The sequence below is a fragment of the Ornithorhynchus anatinus genome, chromosome 6 (assembly GCF_004115215.2).
Source record: "Ornithorhynchus anatinus isolate Pmale09 chromosome 6, mOrnAna1.pri.v4, whole genome shotgun sequence".
Classification (NCBI taxonomy): Eukaryota; Metazoa; Chordata; class Mammalia; order Monotremata; family Ornithorhynchidae; genus Ornithorhynchus; species Ornithorhynchus anatinus.
In genome coordinates, this window is record NC_041733.1 from 40477505 (window position 1) to 40502239 (window position 24735).

At 46.4% G+C, this 24735-nt stretch overlaps 1 non-coding gene across 1 annotated transcript; it reads right to left on the minus strand.

Moving 5' to 3' along the window:
• Positions 1-18804: 18804 nt before the first annotated feature.
• Positions 18805-18942, minus strand: LOC114813011. Its single transcript, XR_003760622.1, has one exon. It is a non-coding gene; the product is annotated as a small nucleolar RNA SNORA7 (small nucleolar RNA).
• Between the last annotated feature and the right edge of the window lie 5793 nt (positions 18943-24735).

A 24735-nucleotide genomic window follows, 5' to 3' on the forward strand; every position in this document is an offset into this window, starting at 1 on the left:
CCCCCTCCAAAGGCAAGAAATAACAAACTTGCAGAATTTCCACTTGGTGTGCCAAATTAGCCGAGAAAAATGTTCATCTTCTATTACACCTGAAACCTCCAGTGGAGAGTAGTAAAGCCCAGCATAGCTATGAAATGGGTTCCTTGAAATCCATTCCATTCGGTGCAATAAATATATCTTTTAAATGGGATTTATTTGTACGTACTTCTCTTTATAAGAAGACTGGATATCCAAGGCCTCAGTAATAATAATAACTGTGGTGTTTGTTAAGCGCTTACTATGGGCCGGGGTGTATTAAGCACTGGGGTAGATATAGGGTAATCGGGCCGGACAAGGTCCACATCCCACGTGGGGCTCACAGTCTTCATCCCCATTTTCCAGAGGAGGTAACAGACACAAATGAGGTGTAAAGGACTTGCCCAAGGCCACGTAACAGATGAGTAGAGGAGCCGGGATTAGAATCCATGACCTTCTGACTCCCAGGCCCATGATGTCTCCACTAGGCTCCAGTGGAGAAGGCTCCCAGAGTGAGAGAGGCTGGTTTTCTCGGTTCCATCCTAGAGCATGTGCCAACATCAGTTAGGCCGGTACAATTTCTAGATGACGGAGTCCCGCCCTTGAGGCCCGAGCCCAGCATATCTCAGGACCAAAGAGCCCATCCATGGGTGAGGAGGCAGCCTCCTTGGGTGCCTGGTCACAGCTCGACTTGGCCAGGGAGCTCAGAATCAGAACCAGAGTGCCTGTAAAGTGCTCTCTCTCTCTCTCTCCGTCAAGCCTGACCCAGTTCAGGGACCAGACGTGACCAGGCTCTGGATTGTCATGGACTGCTTCAAACCTCGCGGTTGGCCCCATTCTTTTCTTCCTTACTCTTTCCTTCTCTTACCCGAGTTCAACCGCAGTTTACCGATAAACAGCATTTTCTATCTGACGACGTCCCGAAGCTGTCCGTTACTGCGTCCGAGCCTAGCCCTGAACCAGAGGTGGAGGGAAATGGCAGGTTGTAATCCTGGCTCCACCAGGTATCTGCTGTGTGACCTTGGGCAAGTTACTTAACTCCTCTGGGCCTTGGTTACCTCATCTGTAAAATGAGGATTAAGACTGTGAGCCCCATGTGGACCAGGGACTGTGTCCAATCTGATTACCTTGTATCTACCCTAGCACTTAGAAGAGTGCTTGACACATAGTAAGCATTTAACAAGTACCATAGTTATTAATTAATCATTATAGTATTGCTCGGTGTTGAACCGGGAAAGAAGAGCTGTATGATAACTGAAGAATTCTGTTCATTTGTATTTTCCTAGTCTAAGTGATGGCTCTCTTTGTCCCTCCCCCATTAATAGAGGGGTCAGAGTCAGTACCTCACACTTAACATGTCCGAAACAGAAGCCCTGACTTCCCCCGGAACTGCCCATCACTGTCAACACCACCACTATCCTCCCCGTCCCCGAAGCCCGTACGTAACCTTGGCATTATCCTTGACTCATCCCTCTTTCGACTCACCCATTCAATCCGTCACGAAATCCTATCGGTTCTACCTTCGCAGCACCACTAGAAAGAAGCCTCCCTTTCCTCTCCCACCCAAGCCGCTACCACACTGATCCAAGCACTCATAATTTCCCACCTTGAGTACTGCATCAACCTCAAACAGTCAATCAATAAATGGTGTTTATGGAGTGATTACTGGGTGCAGAGCATTCATTCATGCATTCAATAGTATTGAGTGCTTACTATGTGCAGAGCACTGTACTAAGCGCTTGGAATGAACAAGGCGGCAACAGATAGAGACAGTCCCTGCCGTTTGACGGGCTTACAGAGCACTGTATTGAGCTCTTGGGAGAGTTCAATACAAAAGAGTTGATAGACACACTCCTTGCCCACAAGGAGCTAACAGTCTGCAAGTCAGCTTCCTCGCTGAAGTCCCTAAATTCTACCCCCTCTCGTCTGTATTTCACTCTGCTTCCCGGATCATTTTTCTGTAAAACCAATCAGTCCATATCTCTCCACTCTTCAAAAACCCGCAATGGTTGCCCAGCCACTTTCACAGAAAACAGAAACTCCTTAGCTTTAAGGCACTTAATCGTTTCTCTCCCTCCCACTTTGCTGATTTCCCATTGCAACTTAACCCACCCACTTTGCTCCCCTAACTCTCTCTCTACCTCGATCTTATCTCTCCCACTGCCAACCCCTTGCCCACGTTCTCCCTCTTGCTTGGAACTCCCTCACCCTTCATATCTGACAGTCCACCGCTCTACCCACCTTCAAAGCCCTCCTAAAATCACATCACCTCCAAGAGGCCATTCCACATTAAACCTTTTATTTCCCTTATCCATCCTCCCCTCTGGGTCACCTATGCACTTGGCTGACTACTCCTTAAGCACCATAATGCTCACCCCAGCCCGGCAAAACTTACGTAAATATTCTTTTGCTCTATTTCTTCTCCTACCCCTAATCTATTTTAATGTCGGTCTCTCCTTATAGACTGTGGGCTCTTTGTGGGCAGGGAATATATCTTTTGTATTGTACTTTCCCAAGCATTGAGTATAGTACTCCGCACATAGTACGCAGTCAGTAAATTGATTGATTGGACTTAGGCCAGGCAGGAGGAAAATGAATGCCCCCTTCCCTCATCACCCGCTCTCATCACAATCTGTGCGTTAGAAAGAAGAAAAGCTCTTGCCTCAAGCATTTTGGGGACCACAAACCCCAGCAACATGCTGAGTGGCATCTTCACCCCCCATCTGCTTGGCCTGAACAAGAACTCCATTCCCATGTACTTTTATAGATACCTATTTTTAGGGCAGAACTTACAAAGGCAATTTCTTATTAAGCATTTTGATCTGTTGAAAAAATAAAGGTGCTCTACCAGATCTTATAAGTGTAAGGTTATGAGAAATGCTATTCCCTGCTCGGGCTAACGGTCGCAGCCAACCCAGTCTTCTATCTCCAACGGTTGCAGCTGCCCTCCTTATTCTGTCTTCCAGCACAGCGTGATCAATCAATCAATCAGTCGATCATTGATATTTACTGAGCGCTTCAACTGTGTGCAGAGCACTGTACTGAGGACTTGGGAGAGGAAAGTACCAAAAAGCTGATAGACACGTTCCTTGATGCCTGCAACGAGCTTCCGGTCAAGAGGATATAAATTTGGCTAGACCATCCAACATCGCTTACTTTCACTCCACAGACCTCTCGTGGATGGCTCAGACGTGAATTTATCCAAACGCCCCTTGCTATTTTCCGCCTGCACCGCTTCCCGTGGTAATGCGTTCCATATGCTTACCACCCACTGTGCAAAGAGTTTCCTTTTGTTTATTTTGAACTTACAACGTTCAGGCATGAATTCTTGGTCGGGGCTGTTGTTGTGGGTCTTGGTGAACAGTGCCCTGTACACCTTGTCCCTACCCTTCGGGATTTTGAAGACTTCATCCTCTCCCCTCCCAGTTATTATCTTTCCCTGCCAAAGCACCCTAAACTTTTCAGTCGATCCTTTTCTGGGCACTCAGTAAATAATAATAATAATGTTGGTATTTGTTAAGCCCTTACTATGTGCAGAGCACTGTTCTAAGAGCTGGGGGAGATACAGGGTAATCAGGTTGTCCCACGTGAGGCTCACGGTCTTAATCCCCATTATACAGATGAGGTCACTGAGGCACAGAGAAGTTAAGTGACTTGCCCACAGTCACACAGCTGACAAGTGGCAGAGCCAGGATTTGAACCATGACCTCTGACTCCCAAGCCCAGGCTCTTTCCACTGAGCCACACTGCTTCCCATGAAAGAAGTAAAGAAATAAAGAAACTAATGCTCAGAGTCGTATTTGTTAAGCGCTTGCTATGTGCCGGTCACTGTTCTAAGCGCTGGAGTGGATATAAGCAAATTGGGTTGGACACAGTCCCTGGCCCACGTAGGGCTCACAGTCTCAATCCCCATTGTACAGATGAGGTAACTGAGGCACAGAGAAGTGAATTGATTTGCCCAAGGTCACACAGCAGGTGAGTGGCAGAGGTGGGATTAGAACCCATGACCTCTGACTCCCAGGCGCCTGATTGAGCACAGCTGCTGGTGCAGTGGAAAGAACCCTGCTTTGGGGAATTAAGAGACTCCGGGCCCAACTCTGGCTCTGCCTGAAGGTGGCTAACAAGCTCGAAGACTTCAGAAAGCAGCTTGGCCTAGTGGTTAGAGCCCGGGTCTGGGAGTCAGAAGGACCTGAGTTCTAATCCTGGCTCCGCCACTTGTCTGCTGAGGGACCTTGGGCAAGTCACTTCACTTCTCTGTGCCTCAGTATCCTCATTTTGTAAAATGGGGGTTAAGCCTTTGAGCCCCATGTGGGTATGGACTGTGACCAACCTCATTACCTTGTATCTACCCCAGCAGTTAGCAAAGTGCCTGGCAAATAGTAAGCGCTTAACCAATACTATAAAAAAAGGCCACCAGGCTCATGCACCTGCCAGTTTCATTCTGGGCAAGGGGCAAGACAACGTAAGGGGCACTAGGCCAATGACTGGCACTGGAACCAATTCCTCCACTAACGTTCTCAACCCCAAAGCCTCTGGGCCGAAACTCATCTGTCATTCCTGAAGGGCGATTCCGTTCATCGGTCGCTTGATTGATTTGGAAACTTCTTCATGACCCCACTCATCTCCCTCCTTCCTAAAATATGGCAAAGAGGACAGCCTATGGTATTCCAAGCACTGGTGGCAAAAAAGCGTGCCTTTGGTTTGTCTCGGCTCCCTTCCACTCGGATGGTTTTTTGAGCTGCTGCCGTACGTTGGATAGATGATTCAGAAGAGCAGTCAACAGTGACTTGGAGATCTCTCTCTGAGTGACTTCGACTATCAATCTCCTTACCTTCAAAACCTTCCTGAAGGCACATCTTCAACATGCCTTCCCTGACAGCCTTCATTTCTTCTTCCCCACTCTTGTTTACACCACCCTCGAACACGGATTTGCACTGTTTATTCACCCCTTCCCTCAGCCCCACAGCATTTATGTACGCCTCTGGAATTTATTTGTTTATATTAATGCCTCTCTTCCCTTCTAGACTGTCAGTTCATTGTGGGCAGAGAACATGTCTACCAACTCTGTTGTATTGTACTCTCCCACATACTTATACGGTGTGGGGAGAAGCATACAGTATTGGAGAAGCAGCGTGGCTCAGTGGAAAGAGCACGGGCTTTGGAGTCAGGGCTCATGAGTTCGAATCCCGGCTCTGCCACTTGTCGGCTGTGTGACTGTGGGGAAGTCACTTAACTTCTCTGTGCCTCAGTTCCTTCATCTGTAAAATGGGGATTAAGACTGTGAGCCCCATGTGGGACAACCTGATTCCCCTATGTCTACCCCAGCGCTTAGAACAGAGAAGCAGCGTGGCACAGTGGAAAGAGCACGGGCTTTGGAGTCAGGGCTCATGAGTTCAAATCCCAGCTCTGCCACTTGTCGGCTGTGTGACTGTGGGCAAGTCACTTAACTTCTCTGTGCCTCAGTTCCCTCATCTGTAAAATGGGGATTAAGACTGTGAGCCCCACGTGGGACAACCTGATTCCCCTATGTCTACCCCAGCGCTTAGAACAGTGCTCGGCACATAGTAAGCGCTTAACAAATACCAACATTATTAGAACAGTGCTTGGCACATAGTAAGCGCTTAACAAATACCAACATTATTATTATTATACGGTGCTCTGCACACAGTAAGCACTCACTAAATACCATTGATTGATTGATCTCTTTGCTAAGACATGACTGACAGCTCAGACCCCATCATCTTACTATTGTAATTTGGCCGAGACTTCTCCAGGTTCATTTCTGTGTATTTACACTGAAGCTCACTGCCATTTTTCAGCTAATTCGTTCAGCACTGGCAAGTCTCCTCGGAGTTCACCCCCTTTCACATAGCATTTCACCACTCAGGAGGGCTTAGTGCCATCTGCCGACTTGATGATTTCACTTCTGCATCAAATATGAGTACATTAAACTAAAGCAGTGCTGCTACAGATCAATCAATCAGTGGTATTTATTGAGCGCTTAGCGTGTGCAGCATACTCTATTAGGTCCCTGGGAGAGCATAATAACAATGATAACAACAACAGTGGTATTTAAGTGTTTACTATGTACTAAGTACTGTATTAAGTGCTGGGATAGATTCAAGATAATCAGGTCCCAAATGGGGCTCACAGTCTAAGTAGGAGGGAGAATAGGTATTGGATCCCCATTTTGCAGATGAGGGAACGGAGGCACAGATAGTAAGTCGTATTTATTGAGTCCCTGCTGTTTGCCGAACACTGTTCGAAGCGCTTGGAAGAGTACAGTACAACAGAGTTGGTAGACACATTCCTTGTCCACACTTTCTCAAGGTCACACAGCAGAGAAGTGGTGGGGCTGGGATTAGCACCCAGGCCTCTGAAGCTCAGGCTGGTGCTCTTTTCATTAGGCCACCCTGCTTCTCTATAAGAGAGTAATAATAATAATATTAAGCACTTACTATGTGCCAAGCACTGTTCTGAGCTCTGGGGTAGATACAAGGTAATCAGGTTGTTCCACATGGGGCTCACAGCCTTAATCCCCATTTTACAGAAGAGGTAACTGAGGCCCAAAGAAGTGAAGTGACTTGCCCAAAGTCGCACAGCTGACAAGTGGCAGAGCCGGGATTAGAACTCACGACCTCTGACTCCCAATCCTGTGCTCTTTCCACTAAACCACACAGCTTCTCTAGGCACGACCTCTACCCTCAAGGAGCTTTCAGTTAAGGAAGGGAGATGGGACACTAAAATAAAGGGCAGTCAGGAGGAAAAGGAAAAGGAGAATCAGAGCAGTGGGGGACAATATTACCGTACCCCTTCACTCAATGAAATTGCCTTCTCTAAGGTCACCGAGGACTTCGCCAAATCCAACGACCTTTACTGCACCTTAACTCTGCTGGACCTCTGGGCTGCCTTCCGACACCCTTCTCGGAAGAACCACCCCCTTCTCCTGGAAGTCTCATCTAACCTCAGTTTCACTGATACTGTCCCCTCCTGGTTCTTTTCCTATCACTCTGGCCACTCCTTTTTAGTCTCTTCTGCGGGCTCCTCCTCTGGCTCCCACCCTCTAACTGCAAGGGTCCCTCAAGGATCAGTTCTGGGTCCCCTTCTACTCTCCGACTACATCATGTCCTCAGGGGACTCCTTTGCTCCCACGGCTTGAACCAGCATCTCTAAAGAGATGATTCTCCAGCCCTGACCTCTCTCCTTCTCTGCAGGCTCACATTTCCTCCCATCTTCAGAACATTTCTACTTGGATGTCCTGCTGACATCGCAGACTTATCTTGCCTCAAACAGAACTCCTCATCTTTCCACCCAAACCCGGTCCTCCCTGTGACTTTCCTGCCACGGAGACAGCACCATCGTCCTCCATATCTCCCAAGCCCATAACCTTCTCATTATCCTTGACTCATCTCTTTAATCCAACCCACAGATTCAGTCTGTCACCAAATCCTGTCAGCTCTACCTTCACGATATCACTAAAATCCGCCCTTTCCTCTCCACCCAAACTGCCACTCTATTGATCCAAGCACTTATCAAATTTTGCCGTAACTACTAGCAACAGCCTCCTCACTGACCTCCCTGCCTCCAGTCTCTCCTCACTCCAGCCCTCCCTTCACTCTGCTGCCCAGATCATTTTTCTAAAAAAAATCCATTCACATCTCCCCACTCCTCAGAAATCTCCAGTGGTTACCCATCCACGTCCCCATAAAACAGAAACACTTTACCATCGCCTTTAAAGCACTCAGTCAACTCTTCCTCCTACCTCACCTCGCTACTCTCCTGTTACTGCCCAGTTTTCACTTTTAATTCCTCTAAGGCCAACCTACCCCCCTGCACCTGGATCTCATCTACCTCGCCGTCAACCTCTTGTCCACATCCTCCCTCTGACCCCCTTCATATCTGACAGTCCATCCTTCTCCCCAGCTTCCAAATCTTATTAAAATTGTGCCTCCTCCAAGAGACCTTCCCCAACTAAGCCCTCATTTCCCCTACTCTCTCACCCTTCTCCATCACCTAGGCACTTGATATTCACCCCTCCCTCAGCCCCATTGCACTTGTGTACTTAGCCGTAATTTATTTTAATGTCTGTTTCCCCACCTCAGCTGTAATCTCCTGGTGGGCAGGGAGCATGTCTACCAACTCTTTTATATTGTTGGTATTTGTTAAGCGCTTACTATGTGCCGAGCACTGTTCTAAGCACTGGGGTAGACACAGGGGAATCAGGATGTCCCACGTGGGGCTCACAGTCTTAATCCCCATTTTACAGATGAGGTAACTGAGGCACAGAGAAGTTAAGTGACTTGCCCATAGTCACACAGCTGACAAGTGGCAGAGCTGGGATTCAAACTCATGACCTCTGACTCCAAAGCCCGTGCTCTTTCCACTGAGCCACGCTGCTTCTCTATTGTGTTCTCCCAGTGCTCTGCACAGAGGAAGTGCTCAATAAATACCATCAATTGGTAGACTTTTCCATTTGGAAGAGCAGCCATTTCTTCCTTCCTGAATTTCTCTCCTATCTTTTAGCCGGTTTTCTCTCTGTATCAGACATCCCATCGAATCTAATGCCTTCAGTTTCTAAATGCCTTAAGAATGGAACCTCGACAGTGGTCTTAGAAAAATCTGAACATATTTCTCTCAGGGATTTCCCTCTATCTACAGGCTCGTGCACACAAACCCCCCATAATCTCAGTGAGGTCATGATCTTCCCATGTTCCCATGTTGACTTTCGCGTTACTCCCCAATAGCTTGCATGAGTTTTAAGTGCTCACGGATGCTAAACTTCTTACCGATTTTACCAACTTCCCAGCTAGGAAAGTAAAACTGATTCCAGGGTCACTTCGAGAGCCGTTCTTATCGATGGGGGCTTTCACTGGCACCCCCTTGCTCCCATCCGTAGGGTACAATAACAGGAAATTATCGAATCTTGCCAAATGTCCCATAACCTCCCTGCAAGTTCCTTTTTTTTCTGGTATTTGTTAATTGCTTACTCTGTGCTGAGATTCGAACCCAGATCCTTCTGACTCCTAAGCCCAGGCTCTATCCACTAGGCCACTCAGTGTTCTTTCAGAAGCCTCAGGTGGGTGCTTTCCAGTCCCGATGATTTGTTACATCTAGTTCATCAGCTGGGTCATGCTGGGTGGTCATTCTGACCAGATCCAGTTCTTCTGATGTCATATCTGCTTTTGACAAAACAATTCATGTGTGGGAATCTCTAACGCAATTTCCTTTCTAGAGATCTAGCTAAAGAACTATTGGAGCCTCTCAGTGATCTTATTTTCATCCCCGAGTGTAATGTTTATCCCTTGATCAGCACTGATCATCTTGTGGGTTTTCTTCTTTTGATATATTTGAAGAGTATTTAATTACATTCTTGCAAAGCACTCTTAAAGCCTGCCTAATTTCCTACTTGTATCTCACGTCCCATTTTGTTCTTATTTGTGTGAACTTCTCATTTTTAAAAGGATACTTGTTTTATTATTATTGTTACGTGATGAGCACTATTCTAAGCAGTGGGGTACCTGCAAGTCATTCAAGCTGGGCACAGTCCCTATCCCAAATGGGGCTCACACTCTTAATTCCCATTTTAGAGATGATGTAACCAAAGACCCAGAGAAATGAAGTGACTTGCCCAAGGTCACACAGCAGACAAGTGGAGGAGCTGGGATTAGGACCCCAGTCCTTCTAATTTCCAGGCCTGTGCTCTATCCACCAAGACACATTGCTCCACCTAAAGGATGACGTTTTCTCTCTGTTGACCTCTTTTACCTGTATTTATTTAACTCCTATTGGGTAGAGTACACAGTACTTGCTGCCTGGGCAAGTAGAACAGGAACAAAAGACATGTTCCCTGCCCACAAGGAGTTTGCATTCTATCTGGGAGACAGACCTAAAATTATTTACAAGCAGAGGAATCTGAATATAAATTCATTCAGTGGTATTTATAAATTGAGCACATTCTGTGTCACAAGGACCAGAAGTGGCTGTCGGTTGATAAGAATCAAGGTGTTAATTATGGAAAGAGCATGGGCCTGAGAGTCAAAGGACCTGGGCTTTACCACTTGTCTGCTGTGTGACCTTGGACAAGTCACCTAAGGGGAGTACAGCACATAGTAAGCACTTAATAAATGCCACAAAAAAAATAAATCGAGAGTGGGGTTTGAGGATGGCTTGAAAGGTGGGGAGGGTTGGGGAGGAAGGGTATTCCAAGTTTGTCAGCAAGAGGTCAGAGTCAGGAGAAGGGCTTGGGGTGCAGGACGAGTGTGAGTTGGGGAGTAGCAGGTGAGGAAAGAGTCGGGGAAGACCTGGAAAATGAAGGGCCTCAAATCTGGCGGGAAGGAGCCTGTGTTCCATATGGAGAATTTTGAGGAGCGGGAGACAGACGTTGAGCCACGTTTCAGGAAGGAGATTCAGGCGGCAGCATGGGGTGTGAACCGATGCGGAGAGAAGTTGGAGTCAGGGGGACCAGTTAGGAGACCGATTCAGTAGTCTAACCATGCAAGACATCTGTTTGGTCTTCTGGTCTTTAGGTTCGGAGGCAAACGTTCATCCAGTCTTCAAAAGTAATCCTAATAATAGTCATCATTGTGTTATCCGATAAGTGCTTACTATGCACCAAGCACTGTACTGAGTGCTGGGATAGATTCAAGATAATCGGGTCCCCCATGGGGCTCACAGCCTAAGTAGGAGGGAGGAAAGGTATTGAATCCCCATTTTAAATGAGAGAACTAAAGCACAGAAAATTTGAGTGACTTCCCCAAGGTCACGCAGCAGATGAGTGGCAGGGCCGGAGTTAGAAATCAGGTCCTCTGACTCCCAGGCCTCGTGTTCTTTCCATTAAGCCCACCCTACTTCTCTAAAGTGGTATTTTGTAACCGTTTCCAGACTTTTAGCAGCTCCCTTGGTTTGGGGATGGGTGGGGGGGGGGGGGAGGGGGGGGCTTTTTAGCTCTTCTTTCAGCTTCTTCCTAATTAAAGTCCACATTTTTTCCTAGTGTCCTTGTCTAAAATTCAATATCCTTGTATTGGGATACTCTGGGCCCCCAGCAAGAATGTTAAATTTGATCCTCTTACCCCCACGTTAACTTGTGGAGAAATCTCAGTCCCTTCTCCCTCTGTCAACAGAAAAGAGTTCTAGAAATCTGAAATCCCGTGAGCTCTCACCAGAGACAAACCCAGCTGCAGCTCTATTGTTTCTCCTCCTTTTTGGCAAATTTACAAGTCCAGTAACTCTTCAGAACCCGTCTGAAGAGTAAATAGTTGACAAAGTGCAGCAGTATTTTGAAGGGTTTCTAAGGACAGGTTCAAAGGTTTGTGTGGGTGTAAAGATGTAAAATCAAAGGTTGCAGTGAACTGTGTGTTTACGCAGCAAACCCCTCCCCACCCCGACCCCACTCCCGCCATGCAGTCCCCCCCCGACAATACCTTCCCTATGGGGTCGGACTCTCTGTACACTGCAGCCTAGGTACTTTTCTGGGATGCCAAGTGGAACTACCGGAGGGAAGGACTTGAGAGGATGGGTGATGTCTCACTGTTAATAATAATAATAATAATAATGTTGGTATTTGTTAAGCGCTTACTATGTGCAGAGCACTGTTCTAAGCGCTGGGGTAAACACAGGGGAATCAGGTTGTCCCACGTGGGGCTCACAGTCTTAATCCCCATTTTACAGATGAGGGAACTGAGGCACAGAGAAGTTAAGTGACTTGCCCACAGTCACACAGCTGACAAGTGGCAGAGCTGGGATTCGAACTCATGAGCTGACTCCAAAGCCCGTGCTCTTTCCACTGCGCCACGCAGGGGATAGAATTGAACCAGAGTCTTGACCCCTCCCCACCTGGAAAAGTGTAAAATGTAGGGCTTAATTCATGGGAACCTGGGAAAATGGCCAAAATTCCTTATGGGTTGTCCGACCCCATACTGTTCAGCATAAGAGAATAGCTAATATCAACTTTTGGATCACCTGTACAAGAGACAGGCAGAGACAGGGACACCTCACCGGCCTGCACTTGACAGAGCCTGGGATTTAGTTGATTGCCTGGTCCTCTGTTACCTCTAAGCTTCCCCTTCTGGCATCCTTGAGCTTTTCCTGAAACTTAATAATAGTATTTGTATAAGTGCTCACTATATGCCAGGCACTGTACTAAGAACTGGGGTGGATACGTGTAATTTTCTTTTTTATGTTAATGTCTGTCTCCCGTCTAGACTGTAATCTCGTTGTGGGCAGGGAATGTGTCTGTTATACTCTCCCAAGCGCTTAATACAGTGCTCTGCACACAGTAAGCGCTCAATACATACAGTTGACCGACGGACTGACTCTTTCTGGCACCCCTAAGCTTTTCCTGAAACTTCCTGGTCCTCAGGCAAAGGTACATTTTTGTTGCTCATGTGGAACTGCTCACCACCGGCCTGATAAAGTCAGGTGGAGATTTCTGTACCCAGGCCCCGGGTGAGCTCTTTATCTGTCCCCACTCCCGCTTCTCTTCCGTCTCTCGGACCCAGGGCTAAGTCCAGCAACAGCAGGAGCTGTTTGGCAACTTTTGGACCGGTGCTAACGCCAGCATGGAGGAAACTGGGGCACCTCTTCATCCTAAATATGCTCCTATTTGTACTGTGAGAGATTTGACGAAATCCCTCCAGAATATCAACCCGATTAGCTTGTTATCTACCCCAGCGCTTAGTTTGGTGCCCGGCATATATTAGGCGCTTAACAAATAGCATAAAAAAGAAACAACAAAAAAAACACAGTCCGACCTGTACCCTGGACTGATTGATTGATTCCAAAAACTAGGATATTTGAGGGCTCCTCCAGGGCTAAACCTTTCATGGTGGAATGAGATGCAAACTGGTTTTTTTATGGTACTTGTTAAGCACTTACTATCAGTCGGTCAGTCAATCGTATTTATTAAGGGCTTACTGTGTGCAGAGCGCTGAACTAAGCATAACAATACACAGACACGTTCCCTGCCCACTACGAGTTTACTATGTGTCAAACACGGTTCTAAGCTCTGGGGTAATAATAATAATAATAATGTTGGTATTTGTTAAGCGCTTACTATGTGCCGAGCACTGTTCTAAGCGCTGGGGTAGACACAGGGGAATCAGGTTGTCCCACGTGGGGCTCACAGTCTTAATCCCCATTTTACAGATGAGGGAACTGAGGCACAGAGAAGTTAAGTGACTTGCCCACAGTCACACAGCCGAAAAGTGGCAGAGCTGGGATTCGAACTCATGAGCCCTGACTCCAAAGCCCGTGCTCTTTCCACTGAGCCACGCTGCTTCTCGAAGGTACAGTAAATTAGTTTGGACACAGTCCCTGCCCCGCACAAGGCTCACAGTCTAAATAGGAGGGAGAACTGGGATTTAATCCCCATTTTGCACTCCAGAGAAATGAAGTGACTTGCCCAAGGTCACACAGCAAGCAACCGGCAGAGGTGGGATTTGAACCTAGGTCCTCTGACTCCCAGGCCCAAGCTATCCACTAGGCCACGCAGCTTCTGTCATGACGGCTAAGGAATAATTGCTGAGATGTAGTTAGAGTCTTTGATTGCAAAGACCAGTGATTTGTTATGCATTGCATGAATGATTTATAAAGTTTCTCACTCTCTTCACTTGTTTGGAAAATCTGGAGCAGTGGAACAAGAAAGCATTGTGACTCAGGGAAATAAGTGGGTGTGAATCACCACATTTGCCATAAATAAACATGTTTACAAGAGTACATTTGAAAGTTGACAGTCACCATCACTTTACTTGGGATTCCAGTGTTTCTGCAGTATAATTTTAACATTTGAATAATTAATTATGAATGCAGGCGAGTGCAGTCATCCCAATCTTATCTTGCTACTTCTTCCCAGTGCTCTGTAGTGTATGGGATCTTCATGCTCTTTTCTGCCTTTGAATTTATGTAGAAACAGTTTGGGGAGTTGGACCAGCCAGTCAGTCAATCAGTGGAATTTATTGAGCACTTACTGTGCACAGAACACTTCACTAAGTGCTTGGGAGGGTAATACTAATAACAATAGTGGCATTTGTTCCGCACTTACTGTGTGTCAAACACCATTCTAAACTCTGGGATAGATAGAAGGTTAACAGGTTGGAAACAGTCCCTGTCCCACATGAGGATAACAGTCTTAATCCCCATTTTACAGATGAGGTAACTAAGGCCCAGAGAAGTGAAGGTCACCCAGCAGTCAAGTGGTGGAGCCAGGATTAGAACCCAGGTCCTTCCGACTCCCAAGCCCGTGCTGTATCCACTAGGCCATGCAACTGAGTCAGTAGACACAATCCCTCCCCACAACAAGCTTACAGTCCTACACAGGGCCCGACCCACAGCTTCATTTTCCGTCTAACGGAAGGCGCCTGTGCAACTGATTCACTGTCAGCATTTAAGCCATTGGCGGTCACATACCCAAGGGAGTGTTTGCGTTCTCTTGCTGGCCTCCCGATTGTTCCAGAAGGCCGCCCCATTGTCAGCTGCCTCCCAACATCGCCTGCAACTCGGTGCCGTTCCCCTCATTCTACCCTCCAGCCAGGGCCCGACCTCTGATTTGGGAGGGAGACCAGCTCCGATAATAATAATAATAATGTTGGTATTTGTTAAGCGCTTACTGTATGCAGAGCACTGTTCTCAGCGCTGGGGTAGATACAGGGTAATCAGGTTGTCCCACATGAGGCTCACAGTCTTCATCCCCATTTTACAGATGAGAGAACTGAGGCACAGAGAAGTTAAGTGACTTGCCCATAGTCACTCAGCTGCCAAGTGGCAGAGCTGGGATTTGAACCCATGACCTCTGACTCCCAAGCCCGGGATCTTTCCACTGAGCCACGCTGCTTCTCTAATCCACCACGATGTCCCTGACCAGAGGTCTTGCTTCCAAAACTGCCATAATATGGAGAAGTCAGGAGAAGCAGTGCTGCCTAGTGGATAGAGCCCGGGCCTGGGCATCCAAAGGTCCTGGGTTCTGATCCCAGCTCTGCCACTTGTCTACTGTGAGACCATGGGCAAGTCACTTCACCTCTCTGTGCCTCGGTTACTCATCTGGAGAATGAGGATGAAGACTGTGAGGCCTATGTGGGACAGCAACCGTGTCCAAGCTCATTAACTTGTATCTATTCCAGCATTTGGTACACTGCCTGACATACACTGCCTGACACAGAGTAAGCGCTTAACAAATACCATTTTGTTTTTTTGTGGGACCTGTCAGGGCTGTTGGAAAGGTTTTTCACACTTGAAATACCCATGTATGACCAAAACCTGCACAGGGCAGATCTAACAGTCTCTGCCAAACCAGACATTCACAGGGAGGAGACTGGAGCTTGGTGTGTTCGTTCTCTCTCTCTCTCTCCACATATACGAACTCTCACTCACTCATTCTTTTTCTCTCTACTCATACTCTCACTCGTTCTTTTTCTCTCTCTCTTTAACAGACTGTATCGTAGGCCTTTATTAGAAACCATCTTCTGCCAGCCCGAGGCCCTGCCCCTACAAATTTAGAGACGACTGGTCTAGGCCGCCTGGTAGGGCCACAGGCAGGTAGGGTCCTCCAGTGATCCATTTGACCAGCTGACTATCAGAGGGCCAGGATGACCAGGATGGACTCGGGCTAAAATGGGAGTGCATCTCCATAAACATTTCCTTGCTCTTTTTTTTAAATGGCATCTGTTAATAATAATAATAATAATAATAATTTTGGTATATGTTAAGCGCTTACTGTGATCACTGTTCTGAGCACTGGGATAGACACAGGGTACTGAGGTTGTCCCACGAGAGGCTCATAGTTAATCCCCATTTTACAGATGCGGTAACTGGGGCACAGAGAAGTTAAGTGACTTGCCCACAGTCACACAGCTGACAATGGCAGAGTCGGGTTTCGAACCCATGACCTCTGACTCCCAAGCCCAGGCTCTTTCCACTGAGCAACTTTAAGCATTTGCTATGTGTCAAACCCTGTTCTAAGCGCTGGGTTTGGGCACAGTCCCTGTCCTGCATGGGGCTCACAGTCTAAGTTGGAGGGAGAACAGGTTTTGAATCCCTAATTTTTCAGTCGAGGAAACTGTGGCACAGAGAAGTTGAAATGACTTGCCCAAGGTCACACAGCAAAGCAACTGACAGAGCTGGGATTAAAACCCTGGTCCTCTGACTCCCAGGCCCATACTCTACCCACCAGGCCACGCTGCTTCTCCGCATGGCATTTGGCCCACAAGCGTTCTTTGAGGCTGTCTTCCAAATGAAAATTCTGTGGGAAAAATCCTCCGGAAAATAAAATTACCCCAGGTAGGCATGATGCGTCGTGGCAGAAGCTTCGATTTTCTTACAAATCGAAGTCCTGAGCCTGTCACCAAAGTAACCATTTTGAAAAGCACACAGCCTGAAGACGGGGTATGTTAAGTGTTAAAATCCTTTAGCGACTCCACCGCATCCCACTTCTCGTCCAAAGGCAGCCTTCTAAAATTAACATGGGCTACGATCACAGTGGATAATCAAGAGGTACGGTTTCACGATTAAACTGCTCATTATGTTTAATATGAACAAACGTGTACAAGCAAGTAAAATCCAAGCCAGAAGAAGCTCCGCAGGAGAATCCTCCTTCTCGCCTGACAGGGGCAGGACAGTTTTATGCCTTGAGTATATGGACTTTGGCCTTGCCCATGAACCACCCAGGCCTGCTTCCTCACTCTCCTCAGCCCATCACCAAAGGCGGATGATGGCGGTGGGGTTGGGGGGTGGGATGGGGAGGGCCGTGGCCAGATTCAGGGCTCACCCCCCCACCCCATGTGTCAACAACCAGGATGCCACTGGTGAGCACTGACCACAGCTGCACTGTGTACTCTCCCAAGCACTTAGCACAGCGCTCTGCGCCCAGGAAATGCTCAAGAAATCCCACTGCTTGATTGCATTGCATCCTTTGGATGATTGGGAGGTCTTGATGAACATTTTGAAAGGCATTCGGACACCTGGCATTCTATGGCGAATTAGAATTCTCTGTGCACAGAGGTGACTTGGGAGTAGTTAGTTACAACAGCTTAGCATCGTGCTGTCCCTCTGAGCCATAGGGCCGGAACTTAGGCTCCTTTCAGACTGGGGAGAATCAGGCCCATCGTTAGCATTAATGGTAATCTGTGGTGGTTGAAAATGGAAAAATAGCTCAGTTTAAATTTGGACCTGTCCCACGTCATTCAAAAGATAAAGCCATACATTTTGGTAGCTCTTCCCCCCTAAGTAAATGTAACACTCAACGTACCCAAACACAGTGACTAAATCAGTTAAGTGGGACAGTTCAGTGTAACAAGTTCAATCAGGTTACTTTGCAGGTGAGTCCAAATTACCTGTTCATAAATTAGCCTAAAGGATGGACTGGGTGATTTGGTGTCTACCAAATACTGAAAAACTTCATTGTTCTTCATGGTCAAGATGACTCATGCTGAATGCCCCGTGACCAAATCAAGTATTTGGAATCTCTAGGATAAATATGATTATTCTAATAATAGTTAAAACCTGCCCTTGAATACAGTGAAGTATTCTACCCTCCCAGATTTTTCTTCCTACCACCCTGAGATTTACATGAGAACAAAAACTCGGATTCAGAAAGCTGCCCCCCTCCGCGCCCCCCTTTTTTTTTAAAACCAAAATGCAAAATGTTACCAACAAGAAGGTGATGATGAGCCTTAAAAGAATGTATTATGTTGCAATAAGTTGAAACAACAGACAATTGTTCATCATTCAATATTTACTGTAACTGTAGCTGGAGAGCTTGTTGTCAAGGACAACATTTGTTTATGCTTGTTAATCATTCATCCCTGTCAGAGATTATTCACAAGAGATTATTTTATTTTTGTATAAATGGAGACCAGACATGCTGCACAATGGCTCACAATTATCGAACTCTCAGCTGCAGAGTTTAAAAGGGCTTTATCACTTAATCCATCATGGATTCCCTTTTCCCCTTAATTACATCATCAGAGGCATCACAAACGGATAAATTTACAAGATTGAGATAAAGATGGCAAGAGGATGTCTCTCCCCCATTTTAGCCAGTCTATTTAGTTCTCTTTATTCCAGAGTCTTTTCCAAATATAAAGGAAGGGGAAAATAAAAATGTATTGTGCAAAATGAGATTAACTTTCCTTCCCAGTATATGATCGCGAGGTTAAGTTTTCCATGGGGACTTTTAGTCGGGCAGCTCTGACCATGCATTACAAATAGCTGAAACCTGGGCTGCTTCCTTCTTATGAAACCCTCTTACCCTGCTGAAAGGAGACCCAATCTCAAGGGGCAAAAATATGAAATTTCCCCCTGACTTTCTACATCTGCGGTGAGGCTAGATTTTCAACCGAAACCTGAATGCGGATGGTATTGTTTTTGTGGACTAGTACAGGGTCCATTGCGTTATTAACCATCAGGAAGTAACAAGTGATGACAAAAGTTTGAGTCCAGAAATAGCCTCATGGCGGAAAAAACCCCCTCAGTTTTTGTTTTTCGTTGGGGCTTTTTTGTTTGTCTAACGGTATTTTTTAAGGGCTCATTATGTACCTGGCACAGTACCAAGCACTGGGATCTTGTTTTGTCTTATTCTATGGAGTCATCTCCGACCCATAGAGAATCCATGGATGCATCTCTCCCAGAACGCCCCACCTCCTTCTGCAGTCATTCTGATAGTGGATCCGTAGAGTTTTCTTTGTAAAAATTTGGAAGTTGTTTACCCTTGCCTTCTTCCACGTGGTCAACTCGAGTCTCCATCCTCGACTTTCTCCCATGTCTCCCATGTCGTTGCTGCCCAGTATTGGTGAGTTTTTTACTTGGAGCAGATCGCCTTCCACTGGCTAGCCACTGGCCAAGCTAGGAATGGAATGGACAGGCCTCTGCTCGACTCTCCCTCCTGTAGTCGTGACTGGTAGAGGACTGGAAACTCTCCAGGTACAACCCTGAGAGGAGCAGCACTGGGGTAAGATACAAGCTAATCAGGTTGGACACAGTCTCTGTCCCACATGAGGCTCACCGTCTCAATCCCCATTTTCAGATGAGGTAACCAAGGCACAGAGAAGTGAAGTGACTTGCCCAAGGTCACGCAGCAGACAGGCGGCCGAGCCAGCATTAGAACCCAGGGCCTTCTGATTCTAGGTCCATGCTCTATCCACTAGGCCACACGGCTTCTCAGTGTGTTGTTATTATTAGAGCTGTTAAGTAGCCTTTTCCATCCGGCGGAGGAAGTCTTCCCGACTGTTTCAAGGCTCATCTGAGGGAATTTTTCCCGAGGTTCATCCTCCTCCTAGGACCTTTTAATGGATTTTGGAACTGAAACTGAGTGCACCAAAAAGTGAGAAAAGGAAGATGAAGTGTGAAGATAAAAGGCACTGAACCTATGAACTAAGATCCAGATTCAGTCTTTACAAGTATTTAACTTTTCTAAATCTACCAGTCATATTTATGAGCACTTACTGTGTGCAGAGCACTGTCCTAAGTGCTTGGGAGAGTATAGAATAAAAGAGTTGGTGGATACATTTCCTGTCCACAAAGCGCTTAGAGTCTAGAGGGAGCTTTTCTAATCTTTTTATCCAAGTTAATTTCATCGTGTTTATCAGTGAAAGAAAAAAAATCTCAATATCCTCCACCCTAACCTCAGTGGGTTTTTTCTTTAAATGGTATTTGTTAAACACCTACCATGTGCCAAGCACCGTACTAAGTGCTGGGATGGATACAAGCACATCGGGTTGGACACAGTTCCCATCTCACATAGGCTCATGATCTTAATCCCCATTTTCCAGATGAGGTAGAGGGAGCCCAGAGAGGTGAAGTGACTTGCCCGAGGTCAAACAAGTGGAGGAGCAGAATTAGAACCCAGGTCCATTAGACTTCCTTCTATCCATTAGGCCAGGCCGCTTCTCTCTCTTTATCGCTTATCCTCCTGTAAGTTAGCAGTACTGATCATTGCTGAATGACGATCTGACCCCAAAAGTAGCTTCTGGTTGCCCCTCAAATCAAAGAACAACACTATGCCAGAGTCTTCACCAGCCTGGTCTCTCAAACCTACCAATCCTCTTCTCCCAGTCTACACCATCCTCCGCTCTCTTTCCCACCCGAACAAACCCACATACACAGTTCTTCTGCTTTTGAGCCAATGACCTCCCCCGTCAAACCCCATTCTGCTACTTCTCCCAAACTCTCTCCAAAACATGTCTCCCTCAAGCCTGCTCCATCACTCCGGCTACAGCCGCCCACTCCAGCTACAACCACCGACTTCAGCAACCTCAACTCTCTGGAAAACTGGGGTTTCCATTTGTCTTCCCCGGTGCTCTCATCCAATTATACTTCCAGGCCTGTGTGTTGGCATGTTTCCCTCATTCGATTGTAATCTCGAGAAATTTAAGGAATTTAAGAAAGAGCAGGTTTTTAAACTTCTGTTGGTTAACTGCTTTAAAACCCGCAAAATGTGAGTTTGTGAATTGCCCAGGCATGGGTTTGATGGGGCTGGAGGACAGTTGATTTCACAAACTCGAAAAGCAGGTTGCCTCTGAAGCTACTCGACTCTGGGGTCTTGGGACTTGCCTCCCACTTGGAATGAATTCCTATTTCTAGGTCGAGGATCAGGCAGGGTGGGCTGTGGAGTTGTAATTATTGTGTTGCAAGCTCACGGGTTGGTTGATCAGTGGCGTTTATTGAACGCCTAAGGTGTCCAAAACCTTGTACTAAGCATTTGGGAGAGCACAGTAGAAGCAGGAACCTGCGACATAACGGGGAAGACACTGACTGGTGTTTGATCTGCTCAGGCTCCCACCCTGAGAAGCAGCATAGTTTAATGGAGAGAGCCAGGGCCTGGAAGGTAAAGGATCTGGGTTCTAGTCCCAGCTCCGCCATTTGTCTGCTGGTGACTTTGAGAGAGTCACACTTCTCTGGGCCTCACTTACCTCAGCTGTAAAATGGGGATTGTGACTGTGAGCCCCGTATGGGATGTGGACTGTATCCAATCTGATTTAACTTGTATCTACCCCACTGCTTCGAACAGTGCTTGGCACATAGTGAGTGCTTAAGCACCATAATTATTAATAAATACCATGGATTGATTGATTGAACTCTACATCAACTGCAAACAAGTATGTGCTTAAGGGAATTTAACTGTGTTGAAAGGTACTCGGATAAATACGAACCTTCACTTAAAATTTGTGATTTGCTAATTGGAAAGTTCTTCCGATTTGTGGCAGTCAATGCTGAATGCCTATTAAGTGTGTGTGTGTGGTGGGGGGAGGCATTTAGTGCATTTAGCCTAATTCTAATTTTAAATATGAAAAACACTCTCAGACACTTTGGTCTCCAACCTTCCTAAACATTTCCATCTGGATGGATGACCTAGTGAAGTGCTAACAGCCAGCTGAGAGGAGAAATCTTTTATAGCCCCAGGGAGGGTGGGGCAAGGGATTATGTAGACTGTGAACCCTAAATGGGACAGGGACTGTGTCAAACCTGCTGATTATCTTGTGTTGGTGTTTGTTAAACCCTTACTATGTGCAGAGCACTGTACTAAGCGCTTGGAATGGACAATTCGGCAACAGATAGAGACAATCCCTTCCCCTTTGACGGGCTCATAGTGTAATCGGGGGAGACGGACAAAAAACAAGACAACTTAATCACGATAAATAGAATCAAAGGGATGTACACCTCATTAACAAAATAAATAGGGAGCATATGATACAATTCTAGTGGAGGAGTTTGCAATCCTAAAACAGAGCTGTGTGTTGCATCAATCAACCAATCAATCATTTTGCTAAAACTCTGACCAGAGCAAGTCCCCTCCTTCCTCCAAAGGCTCCTGTGGCCCTCCACTTCTTGGAGAAAACAAAGTTTCCTAATCATTTTTTTTCTTTTATGGTACTTATTAAGCACTTACTATGTTTCCAGGCACTGTTCTAAGCGCTGGGGTAGATATAAAACTAATGACCATGTCCCACATGGGGCGCACAGTCTTAATCCCCATTTTCCAGATGAGGTCACTAAGGCCCAGAGAAGTGAAGTGACTCGCCTGAGGTCACCCAGCAGACAAGTGGTGGATCTGGGATTAGAACCCAGGTCCTTCAGACTCCCAGCCCCGGGCTATAGCCACGTTGGTTCCTAGCAGTAAGTTCTTAGGGAAGCAGCTTGGCATGGGTTCGAATCCCTGCTCTGCCACTTGTCAGCTGTGTGACTGTGGGCAAGTCACTTCACTTCTCTGTGCCTCAGTTCCCTCATCTGTAAAATGGGGATTAAGACTGTGAGCCTCACCTGGGACAACCTGATTACCTTGTATCTACCCCAGCGCTTAGAACAGTGCTCTGCACATAGTAAGCACTTAACAAATACCAACATTATTATTATTATTCTACCACCTGGTGCCCTCTCACATCCCTGCTCCATCCCAGGATCTGGCTTTGATGCACCCAAAGAAGTCTCCTGGCCTTCCCGAGCTCTTTCCTCTTCCACTTTAACACTTTACTCACACCTCTCCCCTGCCTGGGCTGCTCAGCTTCATCAAATATTGTCCTTCCTCCCTGAGGCCTTACGTGATTAATCCTCTTAGTCTCCTGATCCCTCAAGCCACCTATAGGACTCCCTTACCCAGCAGTGCTCTCCAGCCCTCAAATTCAGCAGGCAGGATTTTTTTTCCTTTTTTAAAAAAAATGGCATTTTTATTTCTTTTATTGATTCTTGATCTTGGGCTTTATATTGATTTCTATTATTTGATCTTTCCTTAGATCTGGAGCCTCTCGAGGGCTAGAGGGCATTTGATTCTCACCAGAGTATCATTTCCCAGTGTTTAAAACTGGTTCTAATGCCGGCTCAGTCACTTGTCTGCTGTGTGACCGTAGGCAAGTCACTTCACTTCTCTGGGCCTCAGTTAACTCATTGTAAAATGGGGATTGAGATTCATGTGACAGGGACTACGTGCAACCTGATTTGCTTATTTCCACCCCAGTGCTTAGTACAGTGCCTGGCACATTAGTAAGCACTTAAACACCACAATTATTATTATTACAGACGCAGCATCGTTTAGTGGAGTCTCCGGGGATGCGTGGGTCTTCTGTTCTTTAATGACTTCCTGCTCCGCTGCCTTCTCCTCCCCTATTCCTTTTTCCTTTTTATTTTTCCTTCTGATTCCTTTCTGCTTCTGCTCCAGGACCTCGGCTGACTTCCTCTGAGCTTCCACAAGTGTTAGCAGGAGCACATTGTAATGGGTTTCAGGGTCCTTAGTGGGCCAGAGTGAAATTCTTCGGTGTTTCCCTGTTTATTGTCCTCCTGGATAAAAGGCAATCTACTTCCCCCAAACACTATAACCCGGATACCCATCCTCAGTGTGAGGAGCCCACCCCATCTCAGCCACTTTGCTGTATTTTTCTGTTATTTTTCCAATGTTCTATCCTTTGTGTTGATTTTTACATCTATTCTCACATCTTTTACCTACTGTACCCTGTTCTGCTTGCCTTCCCTGTTGGATTATTACCTCTTTGAGAGCAGAGGATTACATTTTAAAGTCCTTCCTTTTGTTCTCCAAACCTCCAGTACAGTGCTCTACCTAAATAAATCAATTAATGGTATTTATTGAGCACTTACTGTGTGCAGAGCACTGTACTAAGCGCTTGGGAGAATAAAGAATAACAGCATTAGCAGACACATACCCTGCCCTTGTTTACAGTCTATAAAGTGATGATATTGACACTGGAACTAAGAGGCTATCCAAACAACAAGGAATGATCTAATGCTTCCAACTCTTAGTCATACACACCATTAAAGATATATTAGACCAATCAGGGGTTTCCAGAAAAAAAATTACTATGACAACCCTTTTGGTGTCTATAGCTTTTAAAAATTAGAGTGATAATAAAAAACTAGGAAAAGCCCTCTTCAGAATCCAGGATATTAAAATACAGTTTATAGACTCTCTGATTTTATTTTTTTTATGATAATTGTTAAGCACTTACTATGTGCCCGTTGATAGAGAAGCAGCATGGCTTAGTGGAAAGAGCAAAGGCTTGGGAGCCAGAGGTTGTGGGTTCTAATCCCTGCTGTGTCACTGATCAGCTGGTTGACTTTGGGCAAGTCACTTAACTTCTCTGTGCCTCAGTTACCTTATCTAGAAAATGGGTATTAAGACAGTGTGCCCCACGTGAGACAACCTGATTACCTTAATAATGTTGGTGTTTGTTAAGTGCTTAGTATGTGCAGAGCACTGTTCTAAGTGCTGGAGGAGATAGAGGGTCATCAGGTCCTCCCACGTGAGGCTCACAGTTAATCCCCATTTTACAGATGAGGTAACTGAGGCACAGAGAAGTTAAGTGACTTGCCCATAGTCACACAGCTGTCAAGTGGCAGAACCGAGAGTTGAACCCTTGTATCTACTTCAGAGCTTAGAACAGTGCTTGGCACATAATAAGCGCTTAACAAATACCATCATTATTATGCAAGATAATCAGATTGGATACAGTCCCTATTTCACATGGGGATCACAATTTTAATTCCCATTTTGCAGATGAGATTACTGAGGCCCAGAGAAGTGAAGTGACTTGCCCAAGATTACCCAGCAGACAAGTGGTGGAGCTGGAATTAGAACCTAGGTCCTTCTGACTCCCAGGCCCGTGCTCTATCCACAAGACCACACTGCTTCTGGCAGTGTCTGTCATCCAGTCTCTACCTGCCTGTCCATCACCCTCTGTTTGCATCTCAGGGTCTTCTCAGAATCCCTCTGGCCCAGAAGTGGCCACA